Below are 26,217 nucleotides of genomic sequence, written 5' to 3'. Positions count from 1 at the left end.
TAAACTCTGAAACAGAAGTGCTTAATATTTTGAAAAATAAAAATAAAGTTGATAAGACTGTGTTAGGTAATTTACAGATAAAATCTGACTTAACTAAACTTCAACGTGATTATCTTTTGAAAGTAAGAACTGAGTTAACTAGTAGGGTTGCGAATGGTGAGACTAACTTAACCATTAGGTATATTAAGGGGGTACCCAAAATAATGGCAGCAAAAAACTAACAACTTCCAATACAGTAAACCAACAGCTTTCTTATTGTAATAATGTAAATAGTATTTATCAGAGTATACCTGTTAATACGGATATTATATATGTAAATGCTCAAAGTATAATTGGTAATTATGATCAAATATGTCAAAGTTTACTTTGCTATAATCCTAAAGTGTTGCTACTTAGCGAAACTAGAACAACTTCTGATGTTGAAGAGAAGGAAATTTACATTGAAAAATACAAATGCATTCGATGTGATTCAACTAGTCGCCATACTGGCGGAGTCTTAATATATATTCAAAGTAGTTATGAGTATTCTGTTGTGAAAACTTTTGTTCTGAACAAAAATTATTGGTGCAAGGTTGTTAAAATTAACTTTTTATCATCTATTTGGTTGGTGGGTTGTCTCTATCATTCGCCTTCAAGTTCTGATGCTAAGTTCTTGGATGATTTTGAAAATATGTGTGATTGTATTATTGCTAGGAATTACAATTTTGTGTTAATCGGTGACTTTAATTTGAATTTTTTTGCTGATACTTTTTATGTTAGGAAGGTTAAAAACCTATTATCAAACTATGGTATAAGACAGGTAATAGACAAACCAACACGCATAACAAATATAAGTAAAACGTTAGTTGATTATGTACTTACAAATGAGGATCAAATCACATCCAACGTTCATGATTCTCCTAAAATTAGTGATCACTCAGTAATATCAGTAAATCTTAATAATACGAAATCCACATCTAATATGATTATTAAACAATATAGAAATTTAAATGAAAAAAATTATTTGAAAATAAAAACTAACTTAATTTCATATAACTGGAATTTGGATTCTACTGATGTGGATGTTATCTACCAACAAATACATGAAAATTGTAAAATTGAAATTGATAATAATGCACCTATTCAGACTTGTAAACATAATCCCAAATTACCATGGTTTGATAATGAGGTTTATAAAAAAATTAAAATTCGTGATGATGCATATAAGAATTTCAAATCATGTGGTCATGAAACACAAAAACAAGTTATGTGGAATAATTTCAAAAAACATAGAAATGATGTAGTTAGTACTTTAAAGTCCAAAAAATCTGCATACTATTATAATCAAATAGATAATTATAGATCAAATCCTAAAAAAATGTGGAAGACACTAAAAAAATTGGTCAATACAAATACAAAAGATACACCTAAATGTGTTCAATTTCGATGTAACATCACTGGTGAAATAGCCGTTAAAAGAGACAATATGGACATATCTATGGGTTTTAATGAATATTTTGTTGAGAGTATTTCTAGTATTGTAAGTCATGCAGATTTTTTTAATGATTGGATAAATGTAAATTGTAATCTTTATTTGCCATTTGACAATTTTGTACAATTAACTTTGAAAGAGTTAGGTTCATTTATGAATGTGTTGGATAATAAATATTCTAACTATGAAATTTTAAATGGTAGAACGTTAAAGGAAATTTATGAGACAATTCTTCACATCATACTAAACTTAATTAATACATCACTGGATGTTGGTAAGGTGCCAAATCAGCTTAAAACTAGTACAATTATTCCTATTAATACATTACCGACAATTGAGAAACTCCTGGAGCTAGTTGTTTATGAGCAATTAATGGAACATGTAAAAAGGAATTCAATTTTAATAGAAAATCAATCTGGGTTTAGAAAGAACCATTCTTGTGAAACTGCATTACAACTAACAATCTGCAAGCTAAAGAATGATATAAAAGATGGTAAATATACTATTGGAATTTTTTTGGATCTGAAAAGAGCTTTTGAAACCATTGATAGAAACATTTTATTAGCTAAAATTGAACAATATGGAGTTTCCGGTAAGGTTTTAAGTTGGTTTGAAGATTATCTAAGCAATCGCAGGCAAAAAGTATGTTTTAATAATACAGTATCGACTGAGAAAGACATTTTGGTAGGGGTACCTCAAGGTAGTGTCCTTGGACCACTCCTCTTCATACTGTATATAAATGATATAGATTTGTTTTTGGATTGTGAATTTATCAATCTTTTTGCTGATGATACTTTGATAGCATGTAGTGATGTTAAGTTAGAGAATGCTGTAGAGAAGATGAACAGAACACTTGATCGAGTTAATAAATACCTCAACATGAATAAATTAAAACTAAATATTGATAAAACCAAAGCTGTTATTTTTACTACTAAATATAAGTATAGTTTAATAAATTTAAATCTGATTAATTTACACATTAACAATGAAGAGATCAAAGTTGTAAAAACGGCAAAATATTTAGGTTTTCAGCTTGATAATGTGCTGTCATTTGATGGACATTTTGAGTATATAAGTAAAAAAATTTCAAAAAAATTGTATTTTTTCACCAGAATAGCTCAAAATCTGTCGACTGAGACTAAAGTAACTGTATATAATACAATAATACAGCCACACTTTGATTACTGTGCATCGATTGTATATTTATTCAGTCTTAATAAAATTAGTCAGTTACAAAAACTTCAAAATAGAGGGATGCGCATCATATTAAGAACTAGTAGAATAACGCCAATATTGATTATGTTAAAATCACTTGAATGGTTGTCAGTTCGTCAACGTTTGCATTACCTAACCATGGTTTTTGTGTATAAAATATTGAACTCGTTGGCTCCATCTTACTTTCAAAAATATGTTTCTTTTCAGAGAGATGTACATGATTATAATACAAGGGGTACAAATAATCTACATATTGTTGAGTTTAAAAATAGCTTTATGATGAATTCTTTAATTTGCAAAGGGTTTAAAGAATATAATGAACTACCTCTCGATTTAAGAACTTGTAGAAACATTAATACATTCAAGTACAGTTTAAAAAAATATATTATAGAGAATAAGATGTGTTGAATGTATTTGTGTTGCCTTATATGTGTACTTATTGTGCTTACATTAATCGCATTAATATTTTATTCAAATGTTTGTGGCTTTCGATATTGACATTTTAATTAGTTTGAGTTTTTTACTTTTTAAATTTTAAATTATCAAATGTTTGTGGCTTTAGGTATTGACATTTTAAATTAGTTTTAGTTTTTTACTTTTTAAATTATGTTATGGACTATATCAATACTTGTATTGTTTTGACTATATGTACTTTAGCATGTTTATATTAGGTTATCCTATTTCAAATAAAGTATTATTAATATATAACTATCACGCAAAAATCAGACTGCTATTTATCACCAACTGTCAATTTTAATAAGTCCGACACGTGGAAGATGTCAAATGACAGGAATTATGTTGGTGATAAATAGCAGTCTGATTTTTGCATGAGAGTTTAATCTCTGTTCGGAAAGTTTAAGTCTGTTCTGTCGGAAAAACTTGCATACAATTTTAAATTCGAAAAAAATGTTATAAATCACAACAGAACATAATTTAGAACATGTACCAAAGATAAAAAAGTTTTGTTTGTCTTTCGTTTGGCCCCTAAAGACGACTAAAAATTCAACTTATACCAGCCACCCCAAAACGCGTGACGTCACGCCGTTGTATGTTTACATTCTACACCAATTGTATATATAATTTTAAATTAGACATTATAAACGTCAGTAAAAAATACAGTTATGTGACGTTAAAAGTGTTTTTGATCGTTCGAACTATTCATAGAAAATTTGTACTTTTACAAAATGGTTTTATTTTCAATCGTAAACCTTCTTTCCTTTCCTTCAAAAACTGTATCAAACTCCAATCTCAACAAACTGGTATATATTATTACAACGGCATACGATAAATGTCATTAGAATATAAATATTTTTCCTTTATTCCCCGACGACGAGCTGGCCAAATACCCAAGTAGGTGGAGGCCAATAAACTAAATAAGCAGAAGAAGAATATACCTAAATATAACGCTGTGTCTAGGTACACGCTAAAGTGTACGCAAATAAAAAAGTTGGAGTGTCAGAGTGTTGGAATTTGTTTAATCGCGTTGTGTTTTTACACTTTAATTTTAATATTGATTAGTAAAGAGATTTCTTATTTTTTATTTGTTTAGTGTTTGTTTTTAAATTAACTATGCAGTGTGGACAATTATTTAGTTGTTTTAATGAGTTTAACAACATTTTAAAACAGTATGAAAAAGTTAAGAGACTGCAAATTAATATATTTTTTTTTAGTTATAAATGAAATAGTATTACCGTCCAAAATTAAAAAAAAAGAAAGACCTAAAGCTTTCACAATAATAATTAACTTGTTCTGAAGCTAATTCCTTGTGGCATTTTTGTAATCAACTATTCTAAATGGGAACTAAGCCACAATTTAACTAAAAAAATGATTTTATTGACGTTTCGACGTCTAAATCGGACGTAGTTGTCAAAATACAAAATATTATTAAAATAAACACAAATGTTGCTTAGTAAAAAATTTTTTCTAATAATTTATTTAATCTGACTAATTTTTGTATTTTGACAATGACATCCGATTTGGACGTCGCGTCGAAACGTTAATAAAATCATTTTTGTAGTTAAATTGTGGTTTATTTCCCATTTAGAATAGTTGATTATAATAATTAACTTACGTATAAAAATTATTGCCAATTCAACGGGACTCGTACTGTATGTGAATCAACTCGGGCTTCGAATACGCTGTAAATATATTAAATGTGTATATAAATATACACCTAATGTTCGAGACGCCCCCTACCCATCAAATCGATGAACTAAATGGCGTATGTTTGGAGATACTCCCTGACAATTCGAAGCCCAAAAAAAAATGTGTTATTGATAGCGTTGTGCAGCGTACAGTTTAGGCTCAAACATATACACGTTAATCTTTAGGAAGCCCGGAGTCGGGCCTCGTATTGTCGATGCGGGCTTCATATTAATAGGGCAATATGGAACTTTTGGCTTCGTATTATCGGTTAATGAGTATATATATATATATATATATATATATATATATATATATATATATATATATATATATATATATATATATATATATACTTTTATATATACATTGATTTGTTACAATTAAGTTTGAAACATCTGAATAGTTCTGCTTCCCTTCCCTTAACAAATATTTTTCTATCAAACAAACACTAAACATATCAAAATAGCATGTACCAAAATATACAGTCACTGTGTACGCTAAATAATGACGTCACTGGCTTGATGAAGTTTAATTCGCTTGTAACTAACTTTTTTATTTGCGTACACGTTGGCGTGTACCTAGACACAGCGAAATATAACCATAATAATAACTAATGTAAAACTATGTGACGTCACGGGTCGTTTGAACTATTTTATACCGCAGAAGACTTTAAATATGTATTTCTAAGTTATTACGAGTTTTTGAAGCGTGAAATTTTGGAAATCTCATTTTTAAACAAAACTGAATATTATTATGTAAGTCCCCTAATGAAAGTTCTGTTCGACAAAATACATGAGACGTTCTCGTAGTATGGCGTTCCAAAATTTTAACCTGTTTATTTATATATCAAAGTAATGAGGGATAATCCACATAAAGCCAAAAATGGAATATTTTGTTAGTTATTTAAGAGAAAATAAAACTATTTAATTGAAGTTTGATTTTTTGTACAAAATTATTAATATTTATTTAGTCTGTATACATATCTGTATAAAAAAACTCGATCATTATATTGCACTTAACTAATCCTTTTTTTCAAATTTTTGAAAAAAGCTGTCACGAAGATGTTTGGTCGTGTATCACAAGCAATGAAGGAATTAACTTTTAGAAATTGGCTTCAAGAATGAAAACATAACAAAAATGTCATCTGGTTTGCTTGAGATCATACTATGATTGGACACTGTTATAGACACAACATTTTATAAGAGTATATTTATACAATTCAGAAGACTACATTGAATATTTGATAGTTTTCATTTTTGTTTTGTTTTAGATGTATGTATACATATACTTGTTTACAAGGCTTATTAATATGAAAGCGTATCACAAATAGTATTAGCATGGAAAATGGATAAGTTTCTGAAAGACCACGCCAAACTACGATAACTATCGTAACTTAATGGCCCTAATTGTGTTGTAGAGATCCATAAATACGATTTCGAAAGTTGGTAAACCTGTTTCTACGTTAATGACTTATGAACCTATTTCTAAAGGCGCTAATGTGTAGTATTTTCAGACAAACATCAGATAGGACAGCACTAATTTATACAGTGAAGAAATCTCAAAATTAGCGTTGCAGTGAGGGCCTAATAATAAATGGTGAGCCACTTAATAACATATAAGAAATTCTGGCAATACCATCCTTCTGGGGAAAACACTAGAAGAACTACAACACTTTGCCCAGCTAAATACAGTGATGAGCGCGCTAAAAACCGACAAGATAATGCAAAATATATTAAGTTGTGAGATAAAAAATGATGAAACTAGTAGAGGTTGAAAATTAAGCGATGAAAACCTATAAATTTACATTATGTTGATTGCTCGCGTCTTTAGACGTATCAGAGGAGTATGTCAACTAAAACTGTCACTGTGACAGTGGTATTTCTCAAACTCATCCGATACGTCTAAAGGTGGGAAACAATAAATATTAGGTCAATACATATAAGGTCAGTGAACCCGCTAAGAACCATCCAAGCATATCTTCACGGGTTATTTTATTAGCCAAATAATACCACAATTACTAATTTCAACTCTATTAAACTAACAAGTACATATAACCATTGTCGGGTTGCCATCTTGCATACCAAGAGAGTTCTTCGTTGTTCGCTTGCGCGGACATCGGCGCAAGTCCAATATTCGCGCGGTCTCCAAACATACACCGTTGCCGGACTGACCTAAAATTCTGTGATTTACAAAATTAAATGTCCTAAACAGTCAGGACTCGACGGTAAGGATATAAGGCTGATCTGAAACTTATATCTCCAACAAAAAGCAACAGTGCCATTCGAAAAACAACTTTCCGAGATGTTCACTGTCTTTTCCGACTTTTCGGAGTTAGGGTTGCATACTGTCACCAGCATTATTTAACATATACTCTGAAAACATCTTACATATACTGTGAAAACATCTTTAGAGAAACCTTGAGCGAATCAGAATAAGGTATTGTAGTAAATGGCCAACGATATTAGATATGCAGACGATACAGTATTACTGGCAAATAGTGTGCAGGGGCTTCAAAGGATGGTGGATAATGTTGTAGAAACATGTAATAAATACGGCCTAAAAGTAAGTTGTAAAAAGACAAACAGAATGATCATTAGTAAGAACATAACAAATACGTCCAAATTACAATAAACGATACATCGTTAAAAAGAGTGGAGAAAATAATATGCTATTTGAGCTGTAATATCCAGAATCCAGAGACACCTATAGAAGAAGACGAAATGAAACAAAGCAATTGGTAAGAAGAACAAAAAATGAACACTGGGAACAGTTTACAAAAAGGATGGAAAACGACTTCTACGGAACACAAAAACAAGTATGAAGATTCATAAGAAACCAAAGGAAAGAAATGGCAGAATTGAAGGAATACAATAACATACCAGCAAACGAATGGGAAAGATACTTGACGGAACTGTTTAAATGAAAGGAAAATAATAATCAAAACAATAACCTACCTGAATTAAGACACGAAATAGAAATCAGTTTTCAGGAAGTATAGATAGCCATAAATTCACTCAAAAATAGAAAGTCACCAGGACCAGACGGAACAACCAACGAGCTTCTAAAATACGGAGGAGAAAGTAGAACCCTAGAGATGACAAAACTTATACAAAAACTAATATTGCACCAGACGCATGGAGAAACAGCATAATGATACCAATGTTCAAGAAAGGAGACAAAGAAGACCCCAACAATTATAGAGGTATAAATCTACTGAACACCGCACTTAAGCTAACCACAAAACTCCTAACCAACAAAATCAATAAACTAACAACTTTATCAGATGAACAACAAGGATTCAGATCCGGAAGTTCCTGCGTAGACGCTGTACTTGTACTAAGACAAATCACAGAAAAGGCCATCGAGTACAATAAACCAGCATATCTATGTTTTATAGATCTGACAAAGGCTTTCGATCGCTTCCAAGTCAAAGACGTCTTACATTTACTGTATGGAAGAAACATACCAATCAATATTATACAAACCATCGAAAACATCTACTTTCATAATCGAATACAGGCAAAGATAAATGGAAAATTAACGCAGTTTATACCAGTACAAAGCGGAGTCAGACAAGGTGACTCGTTAAGCCCACTGCTCTTTAATATAATAATGGACGAAATAATTACAGACGACGCCGCATTAATCGCCGAGACAGAAGACGATCTCCAAAGATTAACACACATCTTCAATACAACAACCAAGAAATACAATATGATAATATCAGCAGAAAAAACTAAATGTATGACAACATCTAAATACCCACTACGATGTAAGATCGAAATTGATGGGAAAATAATAAAGCAGGAAGCAAGATTTAGATATCTGGGAATAGATATAACCAGTTACGAAGATGTTGAAGAGGAAGTACGACAACAAAGCTTAAAAGCAAGTAAAGCGGCAGTATCTCTTAATGACACAATCTGGAAGAACAAACACCTAAGACAAGACACAAAAGCAAGAATGTATAAAGCAGCAATTAGACCTATATTGACATACACGGCGCAGACAAGACCTGACACATCTAAAACGAGACGATTACTAGAAACAACAGAGATGAAAATACTCCGACGAATATCAGGGAAAAGTCTGTTGGATAGGGATAAAAGCGAAAATATAAGAAGATCATGCAATGTAGAAGACATATTGGATGGGTGACAAAACGGAAAGAGGAGTGGAACGAACACATTAGTAGAATGGCAGAGGATAGGATAGTACGAATAGCACGAGATAAGTCACCAAATGGACGAAGAAGTATTGGCAGACCAAGAAAAGGATGGTGTGATAACTTAAACAATTTAGGAGGCTAATATTGAAGAAGAAACAGGCTTTAAAGCCTACATACAAGAAGGAAGAGGAATAAGAAGGCTGCAATATTAAGGATATCTGGAAGCATAGCTACGAAATAAAAACTCGTATTGAAAAAGCCAGAAGCTCTTTTAACGGTCTTTAGAAGATACGCATAAGAATGCTTACATGTTACGTCTTTAGTACCCTCCTCTACAGAGTAAAAAGCTGGAGTCTTAAAGAAGATGCCATAAAATGATTATAGGCACTTGAAATGTGGTGCTACCGACAAATGTTAAGAGTCTCACATAATACACCACACAACTACCAACATAACTATTCTCCACAGGCTAAAAAAACAAAGAAATTATTAAGACCGTTTGACTTACTTGCCCACATTATGCGTAATAGCAAATACCGACTTCCACAGTTGATTCTACAAGGCAAAATTGAGAGCCAGAGAGACCCTCTAACGTCAACTGATCTATTAGTCCAAGTAAGAGGCAGCGCTGAAAAATCTCTTTGTATTTACTAAAGCTAGATTTTTCACAGTTGATTACTGTGAGTGTGTAGAGAAACATACTGCGGTCGGTCAAGCGAAACGTAGAACAGTGGTTACTGAGGGGGTATCAAAGTTGCTTTCCTACGAAGGTAATTATTTCCATTTAGTAAGGCTGAAAATCAGTACACACATTCTAAATTAAATATAAATAAAAGTTATTATAGTCGGTCAGCTGTATGACCGGACAGAGCCGGTCGGTCGGCCCCAGTGAATGTACAGGGTTATTCATTATATTTTGACCCCCTTCTAATCTGCTTCATTTACAGAATTAAAAAAAAAATTTAAAATACAAAGGTTATTCGATTTTTAAATTATGATTTTTTGACATATACAGGGACTGTTTGGACTCAAAAATAGTTCGATTGAACCTAACTTACCTTAGTACAAATGTGCTCATAAAAAAGTTACAGCCCTTTGAAATTACAAAATGAAAATCGATTTTTTTCAATATATCGAAAACTCTTAAATATTTTTTATTGAAAATGGACATGTATCATTCCTATGTGAGGATCATCTTAAAACAAAATTATAGTGAGATTTGTCCACCCCAACAAAATTTTATGGGAGTTTTGTTCCCTTAAACCCCCCTAAACTTTTGTGTACGTTCCAATTAATTCATTATTGTGGCACCATTAGTTAAACACAACTTTAAAAAACTTTTAAAACTTTTTTGCCTCTTAGTATTTTTTGTTTAAGCGAGTTTTTATCGAGATGCGGCTTCTTTTTTAATAAATTTACATACAAATTTTATGGGGTTTTGTTCCTTTAAACCCCCCAAATGTTTGTGTATGTTCCAAGTAAACTATTATTGTGGTACCATTAGTTAAACACAGTGTTTTTAAAACTTTTTCGCCTCTTAGTCTTTTTTTCATAAGTCACCTTTTATCGAGATGTGGCTTCTTTTTCAAGATATACCCAAAAATGTACAATATAAATAAATTTTCAGATTATAACAGGTCTGTATAATCATCGTACTTACCCATACACAAATATGTGGCGGATTCGACAAATATTCAAAATACCTCGATAAACACTGGCTTATCGAAAAAGTACTAAGAGGCAAAAAAGTTTCAGAAACATTGTATTTAACTAATGGTGCCACAATAATAATTTAATTGGAACGTACACAAAAGTTTGGGGGGTTTAAAGGAACAAAAACCCCATAAAATATTTATGGGGTGCACAAATTTCATTTTAATTTTTTTTTAAGATGATGCTGCCATAAGAATGCCAGATGTCCATTTGCAATAAAAAAGCCTCTAAGAGTTTTCGATATATGAAAAAAAATCGATTTTCATTTTGTAACTTCAAAGGGCTGTAACTTTTTTTGTGTGCATTATCGTATATAGGTAAGTGAGGTTCAATCAACCTATTTTTGGCCCCAGAATCTGTGGTATAATTTATGACCAATCTTTTCGGGACACCCTGTATATCGTACTAGTGAGGTAATCCATTTGAATGTGATGACGTAATCGACTATTTTTTTTTAAATGGGAATAGGGGTCGAGTGCTAGCTTATTTGAAAGGTTATTCAATTCCCTATTTAGTAATATAAACATTAACATGATTAATTATACAGGGTGTCCAAAAATTTTTTTTTAATAAAATCAATTGTTTAATTAATAATTAAAAAAAAATTTTTTGGACACCCTGTATAAATAATGATCTTAATGTTTATAGTACTGTATAGAGAATTGAATACCCTTTCAAATGAGCTAGCACACGACCCCTGCTCTCATTTAAAACAAATAGTTGATTACGTCATCACGCCCAGATGGATGACGTCACTAGTACGATATATATGTCAAAAAATCATAATTAAAAAATCGAATAACTTTTGTATTTTACATTTTTTTTTTAAATATAGTGAATAACCCTGTACATTCATTGGGGCCGACCGACCGGCTCCGTCCCGTCATACAGCTGACCGACTATAGTAACTTTTATTTATATGTATTCAATTTAGAATGTGTGTACTGATTTTCAGCCTTAGTAAATGGATTTAATTACCTTCGTAGGAAAGCAACTTTGATACCCTCTCAGTAACCCCTGTTCTACGTTTCGCTTGACCGACCGCAGTATGTTTATCTACACACTCACAGTAATCAACTGTGAAAAATTTAGCTTTAGTAAATTCAAAGAGATTTTTCAGCGCTGCCTCCCCGTCTATATTTCGAGCTGCTCTGTGGATCGATTCTATAAGATCAACGCGAAACAATTACGTTCGTTATCCGACGGTTTGCTATTCTGTAAGCTCATTCGGGAAGAATCGGAGAAGCAGATCACGAAGCCGATTACAAAGCGAAAGCGATAACTTTTGACTTGCGTTTCGTTTCGCTTTCGATAGTGATTGGTCGATCATTTTCACGTGGTAAACAAGCGCAGGCGCTAAGCAGGTTGTTCGTTGTTGTGTTGATTTCACAAGAATTCTGTGTTCTTTGTTTTGTTGATAATGAATTATGAATTAGTGATGCTCTTACACCACCTTCCCAATCTTCCGTAAGTTCCTGTAGCTCATCAAAAAGGAATCAAACTAGTTCTTTGCTTAAGCGAAAAATATCAATAAACCTTATATCTGTTAAACCAAATGGGTCACTTCTATCTCGAAGGAACCTGCTTTCCTCTGGCGTTAACCGCAGATCGCAGATGGTTTCTTCGCTCGAGTTCTCCTTCTCCATATAGAACAAATTGCACCGGCAACATTTTTATTAAAATATAATAAAAATTTAATCAAACTTGTGATTATAAGGTTATATAGGTACGTCATGTAACTCTCTAGTTACTCTTGTTCTTTCTTTACTTCTTCTATTTTTACTTCCTGCACATATATTTGCAATGTTGCCGTAATTATTTATTCATAGATCGTTTAAACTCGTATATTATCGTATGCCGCTATGATAACGAAGCGAAAGCGAAAACTAACCTTATAGAATATGAACATAAATCAACTTCGCTATCGTTTAGCTTAGCTTTCGCGGTAATAACGAAAATTATAGAATTCGCCTACTGAGTAGAATCAGATGGGTCAATGTGGTTGCCAACATCACCAGAAGATAATCAACTTTAGAAGAAAACTTGACGACTTAGGTACTCCATAATCTCATCTTTATGTTTAGGCCACTTAACTAAATCCGCCGGGTGTTAGAGTCAACCTCCAAAGGATATAACACTCCAACAGAATGGATTCAGTTCAACCAACTATTTGTGATACCGAGTTTATTTTGATAATTTATGATAAATTTTCCAATTTTGAATAAAATATGCAGAGAAGATAAAGGAACTACGTAAATAATACGAAAAATGTAAATTAGAATATTTTACAAAAATATATATATTTATGCTTTTCTCTTAGTTTATCTGACCATGACAATTTATAAAACCAATTCCTCTCTTACTAAAAGATATCTTGTAACCATTGTTCATGCTGGAATTAAAATAACTTTAAGTGACATACCTAAAACTACCAAAAATAACTTACTGCTCACTGCCCAGTGAAGTCTTATTTGAAAAATGGAATCATTAACAACTTAATTTGACATGACTAGAATAAAAAAGCAAAAATAACCATCTACTGTTGTCCTACAAGTGCCAAAAATCATTCAAACCAAAATGTGCAAAATGTGTCCCAATTTTTTTAAACAAAACAGCAAATCGAAGGTTTAGAACAAGAAAGTGCTGAATAAATAAAAAAAGTTGAAGAATTGATTAATTATTTATAATATTGCATCTATTGCAGTTTTGTTATGATAAATAAATTTATTTATAACAAATTGTTTATAATTTTAAAATATTCCTGAAGCCGCTTAAATAGTCCAATTTCAATTCTGTAAAGTACGTTAGATAGGTATAGTGCCTTTTTACACAAAAATCATAGTTATTCTTATGCAACATAATTATTGTGGTTATTATAGCGACCACAAATTTTTAATTAACAATATAATTGTTGCTAAACTTCGATCAGCCTCTGGAAATATAATCTATACCAAAAGATCTTTTATATCTCCAAGTTATTTCAGTATTGATAAATAATTACTTACCTAAAATTTTAGTTGAAAATTAAAGATTTTGTCGGAAAACCCCACATTTTCCGAGGAAAATTTTCGTCGAAGTAAATCGGGAAAAACATGTCTCTATGCAGAATTTAATTACGGTGAATTTTTATTTGGGTGTTTTGGTGTAAAGTTAAAATCTTTGGAGTTATAGAGCAAAAATTGAAAAAAACACGATTTTCGGGCGCCATTTTGTTTATAAAAAAAGTAGCACACTATCTGCGGATTTTGCATAGCTATATTATTAACATATAGGATCATAAGATTCGATTCCAGCAATAAAATTGCTGGTAAATAACTTTTCCCAAAAATGGCCAATTTTCCGATAATCTGCCCAGAATAAAAGATATTTTATACATTTCATTAAAATTTATCGTAGTTAGCGCATTTTCCATAAATAATCAATCAATTTTCAAATAAACTTGACCAGGCCGTAAACTTAAAAAGATTCATCATTAACAAAAAAAAATTGTGTCATAAAAACGGAAGGTTGTGAAGACTAGAGATAAAATTGAATGATTGTATTGATTATAGAAACTTTCTGAAGCATTATAAATGAATTAGTAGGTGGTATTATGAAATATATCAAGACCCTACCAAGATTAACTTTGTTTTAATAGTTTCCAGGCAGAAGGGACCGTTTTATAAACAATAAAGCCACAGTATAATGGAATACTCATACTAAATCAAAAAGAAACATTTTCAGTTATATTATCAGCGAGCTTGAATGTAAATGTTGTAGGTGACCTTGTTTTTTTAATCAATTCTAACAAAAAAATATACATTTATGTTCTATCTGTTACTCTCCCCAAATAATTTTAAATAAAATGTATAGTACAGGGTTGCGAAAATGTCTGGCAACACGGTAATTTCTCGAAAACCGCTAGAACGATTTTTATAAAATTTGGTGGGTAAGGATCTTCTAATGCGGCCGATATTGTAGTGGTAATTACATTGTTGTCAAATCTTCCGTTTTTCTGGAAATCTAATGAACATTGTTATTCCAAATGGAACACCCTGTATATTTTTTGCGTTTTGAAATCCTTATGGAATACTGATTAATTTTTAAACGCTTTTATTTAGTTCAATAGTTTGCGTCAAATCTTTAGACGTTAATTTGACTGCCTTTTCTTCAATGCAAATGAATGAAAATTCGCAGACATATGCATTCATGGGAACAATACACGAATAGTCAATAAAAAAAATTTTTTCGTGTTTATTAATTGTTTAAATAAAAAAAAAACTATTTTAATTGAAAACGCTTAAATTCTCTTGTTTTTTACAATGTAAAAACTTGAAACTTTGACGGATTGTATAGCTCATGATATGAACAATACATAATTTCACTTTTTACGTTAATTTTTTACGTTATGCTTCATTAATAAACAATAAAGTTTCAAATTTTTTGCCGACTTTGAATACTTTTTATGTTAGTACATCATTATGTTTTATACATATTTTAATAAACATGACGATATATTTGAATGTTTGAAAAGTGTAAAGACTAAAAAGTAAAAAATAAAAAAATATGAAAAAAAAAATTTTTAAGAAACGCTTTTCTTTAGTTACGAGTGACTAAAATTAAAAATATTATAAAAAAATCAACTAAAAAGCAAAAAATAAAAAAAAAATGAAAAATCTAACACATTCGTTAAAGAAAAGCGTGGGGCGAAAACCGTTTATTCGATGAACACGCGCCACGCTTTTCTTTGACGGATGTTAGATTTTTCATTTTTTTTTATTTTTTGCTTTTTAGTTGATTTTTTTATAATATTTTTAATTTTAGTCACTCGTAACTAAAGAAAAGCGTTTCTTAAAAAAATTTTTTTTTTCATATTTTTTTTCATGTTATATTCCCTATACCTAAATGCCATAATTTCACCTTTAAAAAAATTTTTAATTACAAAAATCAATCTTTTTGACCCGGATATTATTTTAGGTTCTTTGGATCATTGGAAACAAAAGGTCTTATGTTGTTTTCCTCTAAAGTTAATCGTTTCCGAGTTATAAACACTTTAAACCTGAAAAAAAATCGAAAAATGACGATTTTCTAGGCTCAAAAACACAAGTAAAAAATACGATTTTTGAAACTACGAAGTACCCAAATTCAAGTTCAAACCCTATTTTATCAGATACCGATAAGCAATTTGGTCTTGTTTTATTTTAAAATATTTGTTATTAGTTGTGAATGCAGCCCGATCGCCCGTCCTCTCATATGCGCTTCATTATTAATTAAAAAAACAATGTTTTACAATAAAACGTGCCAAAAACTCTTATAGGTAGCTGATACTCGTATTAGAAGGTTTGAGATCTAATTTGAATATTTTGTTATTTCAAAAATTATGTTTTTTACTTGTGTTTTTGAACCTTGAAAATCGTTATTTTTCGTTTTTTGTTTTTTTGTTTTTCGTTAAAACGATTAACTTTAGGGAAAAATTACAAAATACCTTTTTGTTTCCAATGATCCACAGAACCTAAAATGATGTCTAGGCGGGCCGAAAAAATTGATTTTTATAATCTGTTTAAATTTTTTGAAGTGAAAACTTCTTTAGGGACGTTGTGTGATTTTTGGATAGGGAAAAAGCATTGAATTCGCGACCGTCATCGCGACCGTCATTGCGACCGTCATCGCTTATGCTATATATTATTTGTGTGTATATATATATAAATTGTATAGAAGTATTTAAATTTAAAATAAATGTAAAACCTATTTTAGGATGGAGAAAAGGGATTTATTTCGCGACCGTCATCGCGACCGTCATCTCTCCGGCGAAATAAATTTTGTACGTATCTATATTATGTGTAACTATACATAAATTGTATAGAAATATTTAAATCAAAAATAAATGTAAAACCTATTTTTGGATGGGGAAAAAGGATTTATTTCGCGACCGTCATCTCTTCGGCGAAATAAATTTTGTACGTATATGTATTGAAGTGAAAACTTATTTAGGGACGTTGTGCACTTTTTGGACAGGAGAAAGTATTAAATTGGCGACCGTCATCGCTTCGAAGAAATAAATTTTTGAAGTGAAAACTTCTTGAGGATCGTTGTGCACTTTTTGGATGGGGAAAAAGTATTAAATTAGCGACCGTCATCGCTTCGACGAAATAAATTTTTGAAGTGAACATTTCTTTAGGGACATTGTGCTCTTTTTAGATGGGGAAAAAGTATTGAATTAGCGACCGTCATCGCTTCGGCGAAATAAATTTTTGAAGTGAAAACTTCTTTAGGGACGTTGTGCACTTTTTGGATAGGGAAAAATTATTAAATTAGCGACCGCCATCACTTCGGCGAAATAAATTTTTGAAGTGAAAACTTCTTTAGGGAAGTTGTGCACTTTTTGGATGGGAAAAAGTAATAAATTAGCGACCGTCATCGCTTCGAAGAAATAAACATTTGAAGTGAAAACTTCTTTAGAGAGGTTGTGCTCTTTTTGGATGGAAAAAGGTATTAAATTAGCGACCGTCATCGCTTCGATAAAATAAATTTTTGAAGTGAAAACTTCTTGAGGGACGTTGTGCACTTTTTGGATGGGGAAAAATTATTAAATTAACGACCGTCATTGCTTCGACGAAATAATTTTTTTAAGTAAAAACGTTAGGGACGTTGTGCAGTTTTTGGCTGGGAAAACGTAATAAATTAGCGACCGTCATCGCTTAGACGAAATAAATATTTGAAGTGAAACTTTTTTAGGGCGGTTGTGCACTTTTTCGATGGAAAAAAGTATTAAATTAGCGACCGTCATCGCTTCGATGAAATAAATTTTTGGAGTGAAAACTTCTTGAGGGACGTTGTGCACCTTTTGGATGGGGAAAATTATTAAATTAGCGACCGTCATCGCTTCGACGAAATAAATTTTTGAAGTGAAAAGTTCTTTAGGGACGTTTTGCACTTTTTGTATAGAGGAAAAGTATTGAATTAAATACCGTCATCGCGACCGTCATCGCTTCGACGAAATAAATTTTTGAACTGAAAACTTCTTTAGGGACGCTGTGCACTTTTTGGATGGGAAAAAGTATTCAATTAGCGACCGTCATCGCTTCGACGAAATAAGTATTTGAAGTGAAAACTTCTTGAGGGACGTTGTGCATTTTTTGGAGGGAAAAAATATTAAATTAGCCACCGTCATCGCTACGACGAAATAAATTTTTGAAGTGAAAACTTCTTTAGAGACGTTGTGAATTTTTGTATGGGAGAAAGTATTAAATTAGCGACCGTCATCGCAGCCCTCATCACTTCGACGATATAAATATTTGAAGTGAAAAGTTCTTGAGGGACGTTGTGCACTTTTTGCATGGGGAAAAAGTATTAAATTAGCGACTGTCATCGCTTCGACGAAATAAATTTTTGAATGTAAAATTTCTTTATTGACGTTGTGCACTTTTTGGATGGCAAAAATTTTTGAATTTGCGACCGTCGTCGTCACTTTGCTGAAATAAATTTTGTACGTATATAAATTATGTGTATGTATACATAAATAGCATAGGGCAAACGCATCGCGTATATGATATAGGTATAGCACTTCTTTTTGGATGGGGAAAAAGCATTGAGCTCGTAACTTATATACTATAAGAAGTTTTCACTTCTGTCGGCACTCCCATGAGTGCCTTCAATTTTTTTTTTTATTAAATGTAGCAATAACTCCGAAATTATGGCAAATATAACACGAAAAATAATCAGTATTTTTTAAGGATTTCAAATGGCAAAAAATATACAGGGTGTTTCGTTTGAAATAAGAGAGTTTATTAGATTTCCAGAAAAACGGAAAATTTGGCAACAGTGTAATTACCACTATAATATCGGCCGCATTAGAAGACCCTTACCCACCAAAATTTATAAAAATCGTTTTAGCGGTTTCCGAGAAATTACCGTGTTGCCAGATTTTTCCGCAACCCTGTATAACTCTTTTAGCGTTTATGGAAAACATTTAAATTCCACAGTATGTCTGCCAGATATTTATGGATTTTTTTTCTTTAAGATGAACCAAGTTAACTGTCATAATATAAAAGCAAATATTAAGACCAAAAAAGTACTATAGAATATATTCGAATTTGTAGACACCAAAGTTCAAAAAATAGTGATAACCATAGAGATATTTTTGGTCTTCCAGTGACATACAAATCTCATAATTTAGTTTCTACAATTTTGATACTCTTACGATAATTTCTCTTAAGATCTATTTACCGCAGGCTGTGGGTGAAAAAACGTGATATAATTCAGGAATTTTTGAAACCTATCAGGTGTTGTAAAGGACGATGCCAGGAATAACTTCTACTAAAATGTAACCAAAAATATTGTGCGCTTTTGTTTTTATTGCGATTTTCATTTGTTAAATTTGCAATTTTTAAAGATTTTTAATTTTGCAGCTTAGGATATTGATTCTAGAGAAAAACTTTTTAATAGAAAGTTGTAGTAAATTAAAAAACCTACAATTTAAGCTATGGTAAGTTTAATTTCGTTTATTGGTTATTGCAAAACAGACTGCGAAAGGTCCAAAATGGCCGTTTTTTACAAATTGCGGTATTTATTGTACAAATAATTTTTTTTATTTTTTAAAGCTTTAAACTGAAGATCTTTCAATTCCAAACATAAAAAAAATTGTAAGGCCGGATTAACGAATTTGTTGCTTAGATATTATAAATTGTTTATCCCAAGAGGTCAAATGTCGAAGGCTATAACTTTTTTAAAAAAATCGTAGAGAGTTAATGAAACATCCAATCTCCTTCTAAAGAGTTATATTTTCATATTCTGATGTAAATAAATGCGTAAAACATTTTTAAACCTCTAATTTTTGGGTTTTAAAATAAGGGGGCAAATTTCGTTATAAACATTTAGAGCTGAAGCGGCCCTGTACATCCTATGAGTTTTTAACTTACAGATTATTGTTGCTAAAGACGAAACGAACATTTATAAAAAAATAAAAAATTTCTAAAACCAACTGAAGCCGAGCTAAATGTTGGGTTTGAAAATAAGGGGGCAAATTTCGTTATAAACATTTAGAGCTGAAGCGGCCCTGTACATCCTATGAGTTTCTAACTTACAGATTATTGTTGCTGAAGAAGAAACGAAGATTTATAAAAAAATAAAAATTTTCTACAACCAACTGAAGCCGAGATAATTGTTTCTTTTTTCTTAAATCGTAGTGCCTTTAATTATAACAATTAAGAAATTATTTTACAGTCATTGACTAAAGAAAGACTTATATTATCTTAAAATAAAAATTATTATAAAATATAGTTACATTTAATTATTAAAAATTATTTTTAAAATCGGTGCTTTTGCGAGCGGCCGAATTTTGCAAATCGCCCGGCTCGCTTCAAATCCGCGCGCTCGGAAAATTTTTAAGTAACTTGTATTAAATTTTGACCGAAAACAATTTAATAATATTACCATTATAATATACAGTCTATTTACCACTGTATTTGTTTTTCTTGATAAAATTTTATATGTGAAATCTCATTTCTGAAGAAATAATATTACAAAAATTATACATATAATATATGAAATATATAACTATATTTTTAATTTTTTCATTGTTATATAAATATAATAATAATAATGTTACTTCTTATTATACAATATAAAACTTTTTCTTCTTGTAGTGACTATCCGTTTTGGATGTTGGCGTCCATCATGGCAATTTGGCAAAACCCATTTGGAAACTGAGAACCAGGAAGGCGAAGGATTATTACCTTGCTAGAAAATTTACGTACGTCGTTCAACACAACAACTACAAATCTTTTTAGAGCAGCAGTACCTTTTTAGTGTGCAAGTACAGATTGCCATGATGGTCGCCAACATCCAAAACGGATAGTCACTAAAAGAAGACAAAGTTTTATATTGTATAATAAGAAATAACATTATTATTATTATATTTATATAACAATGAAAAAATTAAAAATATAGTTATATATTTCATATATTATATGTATCATTTTTGTAATATTATTTCTTCAGAAATGAGATTTCACATATAAAAGTTTATCAAGAAAAACAAATACAGTGGTAAATAGAGTGTATATTATAATGGTAATATTATTAAATTGTTTTCGGTCAAAATTTAATACAAGTTACGTAAATTTTTTTTATTTTTTTATAAATATTCGTTTCGTCTTTAGCAACAATAATCTGTAAGTTAAAAACTCATAGGATGTATAGGGCCGTTTCAGCTCTAAATGTTTATAACGAAATTTGCTCCCTTATTTTCAAACCCAAAAATTAGAGGTTTAAAAATGTTTTACGCATTTATTTACATCAGAATATGAAAATATAACTCTTTAGAAGGAGATTTGATGTTTCACCAACTCTCTACGATTTTTTTTTTCAAAAAGTTATAGCCTTCGACATTTGGCCTCTTGGGATAAACAATTTATAATATCTAAGCAACAAATTCGTTAATCCGGCCTTACAATTTTTTTTATGTTTGGAATTGAAAAATCTTCATTTTAAAGCTTTAAAAAATAAAAAAATTATTTGTACAATAAATACAGCAATTGTAAAAAAACGGACATTTTGGACCTTTCGCAGGCTGTTTTGCAATAACCAATAAACGAAATTAAACTTATCATAGCTCAAATTGTAGGTTTTTTAATTTACTACAACTTTCTATTAAAAAGTTTTTCTCTAAAATCAATATCCTAAGCTGCAAAATTAAAAATCATTAAAAATTGCAAATTTAACAAATGAAAATCGCAATAAAAAAAAGCTCACAATTTTTTTGGTCACATTTTAGTATAAGTTATTCCTGGTATCGTCCTTTACAACACCTGATAGGTTTCAAAAATTCCTGAATTATATCCTGAAATCGACCTATTTTTCACCCACAGCCTGGAGTAATTAAGATAATTGTAAGTGTACATGGACGTGGCAATGGGATGGCAAAGGATGCAGATTTATTATAATACATATTGGCACAATAAAAATTGTATGTATTAACCCTAAAAACACAAAACATTCCAGGAATGTACTATCAAAGTTCTATTAATGTTTGAATGTCCTGGACATTCAAGGAACATTCGGTGAACATCTGATTAAATTATTGGTGGAATGTCACCACTAGACATTCTATGAACATACTACCAATGTCCTATATTTTAAGAGAGGTCATTTACTACTCAATTTGCGTTCATTGTCAAATTTGCCGCGCCTATATCTATGCTTTAGGCAATCCAAACCACGTGACTTCTGGTTCTGGTTGGCATACAAAAAGTTACAGAGGTTATAGTTATGTTTGTAATATTTCATTTCATTGTTTATCGTCGTATTTTGTCTATTTTGGATTCATTTGGATTTCGTTTGCTGTATTTTGTAGATTGTAATTGTAATGTACAATTCAATACAATGAATCGTCATCGTAGTGATGATTATGGAAAAAAATACATATATGACAAGATTTTGTGCAATAAAAATGTTTATATTTATCAAGGATGTAATATTTGGTATGGCCACATATACTTCTGGTATATCGTCGGTGATGTGACAATACATCCTATCTGTTTTTTCATGAATTTTGTAGGAGATGAAAAACCATTTTTATGGTCATCTCCTGTTTTCACATGTAAATTTTGACATGTTTTTTAGTAAATAGATAGTTGAATTTACTACAAAACATGTCAAAAAATATCATATGAAAATAGGAGGTGACTGTAAAAAAAGTTTTTAGTCTCTCTTACAAAACTCATGAAAAAACAAATCGGAGGTATTATGTCACATCAGCGACTATATCCAGGGAATGTATAAAAAATATACTGTGAATGTCCAAAGAACATTCGTAGACATTCATGGAATGTTCCAAGACATTCAAGGAATGTTTAAAATGCTGACAGAGGACTTTCCTGGGACATTTAGGGGACATTCTTGTGCTTTTGAGCACCTTCCAGGAATGTTTTCAATATCCTGTGTGTACATTCTAGGAACATACATGGAATGTTTGGTGTTGTTAAGGAAGAGTTTTATGAATATTGCAACCAAAGCATACCGGTAACCACTATGAAGTTATTAAACAGATGTTTTCGAAGTGAGGTAGACACGGATTAGCTGACAGCTATAGCAAGTGTAAGTTGGCACTTGCATTTTGAACATTCCATAATTCGAAGGGACGTATATTAAGTGATAACGATTCAATTTAAGTAGGTAATTATATCCATCAAAATACATTAGGCATGCAGGGAATTAAGGTTGGATGCCTCAATTATCTCGGAAACAACTTGCACGACTTTTAAAAGTGTTAGTGAGTACGGGTCTTGTGATGCGGCCGATATTATGGTGGTATTTACATTGTTGTCAGATCTTCTATTTTTCTGGAAATCTAATAAACTTTCATATTTCAAATGATATAATTTTTGCGTTTTGAAATCCTTGGGAAATACTGATTATTTTTAATGTAATGTTCCCTACACTTAAATGCCATAATTTCGGAGTTATTGCTGTATTTAAACATTTTTTTTAACAAATTATGAAAATCAATTTTTTCGGCCCGGGTACATTTAGGTTTTTGGATCATTCGGAACAAATCAGTTCTTTAGTAATTTTTCTTTAATGTTGATCCTTTTTTGAGGTGTAAACAATTATTTAAAACTGAAAAAAAAAACGAAAAATGACTATTTTTAAGGTTCAGAAATACAAGTAAAAATTATATTTTTGAAATTACAAAGTGCCTAAGTGCAAGTCAAACCTTATTCTATCAGTTTCCTATAAGGAACTTGAATTTAGGCACTTTTCAATTTAAAAAATAAGATTTTTTACTTGTGTTCTTGATCTGTGAAAATCGTCATTTTTTTCAGTTTTAATCTGATTATTATAAGTCGAAAGCGATTAACTTTATAGAAACATTACAAGAGACCTTTTATACTCAGAATGATCCAAAAAATCTAAAGTAATATCTGCTTAGGCCGAAAAAATTGATTTTTATAATTTGTTTTAAAAAATTGTTTAAATAAATGTAGCAATAACTCCGAAATTATGGTATTTAGATGTAAGGAACATTACATGAAAAATAATCAACATTTCTTAAGGAACTTCAAAACGCATAAAATATACAGGGTTCATATTATGGTTCACACATAAATATACTTACAGTTCATGAGATTTCCAAAAAATGGAAGATCAGACAACAATGTAAATACCACCATAATATCGGCTACCTCACAGACCCTTACACACTACTAAATAAGTTTTTATATGCAGCCTTGAAAGGATTAGGCACAAGTTCAAAGATAATACTTGGTCAAATAAAAATATCTAATCTCTATGAAATACTTGATATGAACGCTCACAATATAATCATCATCTGTTAAGATGCATAAAACGAAGATGGTTCCAAAAATTACTGCTTATTTTAAGTAGTAGAATTACAGTCTCTTATACAGGTTGTTTCGGAAAAAGGTAACTAGTGTAGGAAACAGAGGTTGAACCTCGTAAAATGGACACAAGTCCGGTTTTATTTTTTTTTTCTGGTATATCAAGGGGTGCTTATTATGAGACTGAAATTTTCTTTCGCCCCGGAACCCCCCTTTTCATCCCTTTAAAGGGGGTAATTTGTGGTTTTTGCGAAACGTAGCCCTTCCTGGACGTTTTACAAAAAATTTACTTAATAGTAAAATAAAGAGGACTATATTTCCTACTATTTATTTCCCGACAGCATATGCCTATCACCCACCGTTTAGCGGGGTTGACGCCCCAAAGTTGACAAATTTTTAAAAAAGATGTTTTTAAAAAATATATTTTTCCCTAACTGTAATGAAAATTAAGAAGAAACCCTGCGGCAGTTAATCACAAATAAGTGGCTGATTTTTTGGTATAGGTTTCATTTAAGGGCAATTGCAAATTTTTTAATTACAGGGTGATATATTTTAAAAAACCCCTTTTTATACCATCTGAACCGCCTATGCTAGAGTAAAAAAAACTTTCAGCGATTATCCATGTACTGGTGTTATTTACAAATTTGTATAATACACCCCCATATTTTCCCCGGAACCACCCCAAAAAAATAGGAGAATTAATAAAGAAAATAATCAAAAATTGATTTTGGGCCACCACTGTGGTTTTAGGGTGCAAAGAAAATAAAATATTCATAGGTCATAATGTGTAGCAGACAGTGTGTTCTTTTATTTTCCATAAATAAGTTATCAATAAAATGAATAGGTGACGAAAAAAAAAAAACAAAAACTGGAGCCCGCCAAAGCATTTCTGAGGTTTACGGCGCCACTGTGCCGTTACGGTTGCTTATACGAAAAAAATGCATAGGACCTTATTTGTAGAGAAAATAGTGGTTTTTAATTCTGTATAAGTTTTGTTTTAAAAAAATGCATAGGTAATGAGAAAATCGTAAAAACATGCTCGCCAAGGGATAGGGGTAGTTTCTGCATGTTATTTTCAAGGATAGGGGTACTTTCCGCAGGGATGTTGCAATAATCATATATATTTATGAAAAACCCTATTGATGGAGCATATGTAAATATGGGCCAAAAAGCAAAAAAAAAAAATTTTTTCAACTCCCTCTTTATTTATTTTTTTTTTTTGGCTACAGGGGTTCCATCAAGAAATCGCTTTTGGTGTCCATGCATGGGTAATAAGAACGTGCACAAAATAATATACGAAGCATTTTAATAAATGGCATGGTGTATGAAGGATTCCAAGAAAATCACTTTCTTTATTAATTTTCCATTTTTTTGGGTGGTTCCGGAAAAAAAATGGGGGTGCATTATAGAAATTTGTAAATAACACCAGTACATAGATAATCGCTGAAAGTTTTTTTTACTCTAGCATAGGCGGTTCAGACGGTATAAAAAGGGGCTTTTTAAAATGTAACACCCTGTAATTAAACAATTTGCAATTGCCCTTAAATGAAACCTGTATCAAAAAATCAGCCACTTATTTGTGATTAATTGCCGCAGGGTTTATTCTTAATTTTCAGTACAGTTAGGGAAAAATAATTTTTTTAAAACATCTTTTTTAAAAATTTGTCAACTTTGGGGCATCACCCCGCTAAACGGTGTGTGATAGACATATGCTGTCGGGAAATAAATAGTAGGAAATATAGTCCTCTTCATTTTACTATTAAGTAAATTTTTTGTAAAACGTACAGGAAGGGCTACGTTTCGCAAAAACCACAAATTACCCCCTTTAAAGGGATGAAAAGGGGGGTTCCGGGGCGAAAATTTTTAAGAAAATGTTAGTCTCATAATAAGCACCCCTTGATATACCAGAGAAAAAAATAAAACCGGACTTGTGTCCATTTTGCGAGGTTCAACCTCTGTTTCCTACACTAAACATTGTCTCTAATATACGTAAAAAACTGAAAAATAATTGAGGTTTCCTGAGTAAACATTTTTGTAACGCCATCCGTTTTAAAGATACAGGACGTTGAAGAACAAAAAAATTTACACATTTTTTAGGATTTTGCTGAAATTACTGGCAACATTGTAATGAAATTTGGTGGGTTTTAAGAAGTAGTTATTGTAAATTTTTTGACATACAATTAAGA

At 31.1% G+C, this 26,217-nt stretch overlaps 1 protein-coding gene across 2 annotated transcripts in view; it reads right to left on the bottom strand.

Moving 5' to 3' along the window:
• The window catches only part of LOC114343671 (USP6 N-terminal-like protein), a gene marked incomplete in the record, with an annotated part of 143,926 nt that overhangs the window by 51,173 nt on the left and 66,536 nt on the right, over nucleotides 1-26,217 (bottom strand).

This window comes from Diabrotica virgifera, chromosome 9 (genome assembly GCF_917563875.1).
Source record: "Diabrotica virgifera virgifera chromosome 9, PGI_DIABVI_V3a".
NCBI lineage: Eukaryota > Metazoa > Arthropoda > Insecta > Coleoptera > Chrysomelidae > Diabrotica > Diabrotica virgifera.
Note: the sequence above shows the minus strand (reverse complement) of the source record. Positions and strands in the feature narration are given on the sequence as shown.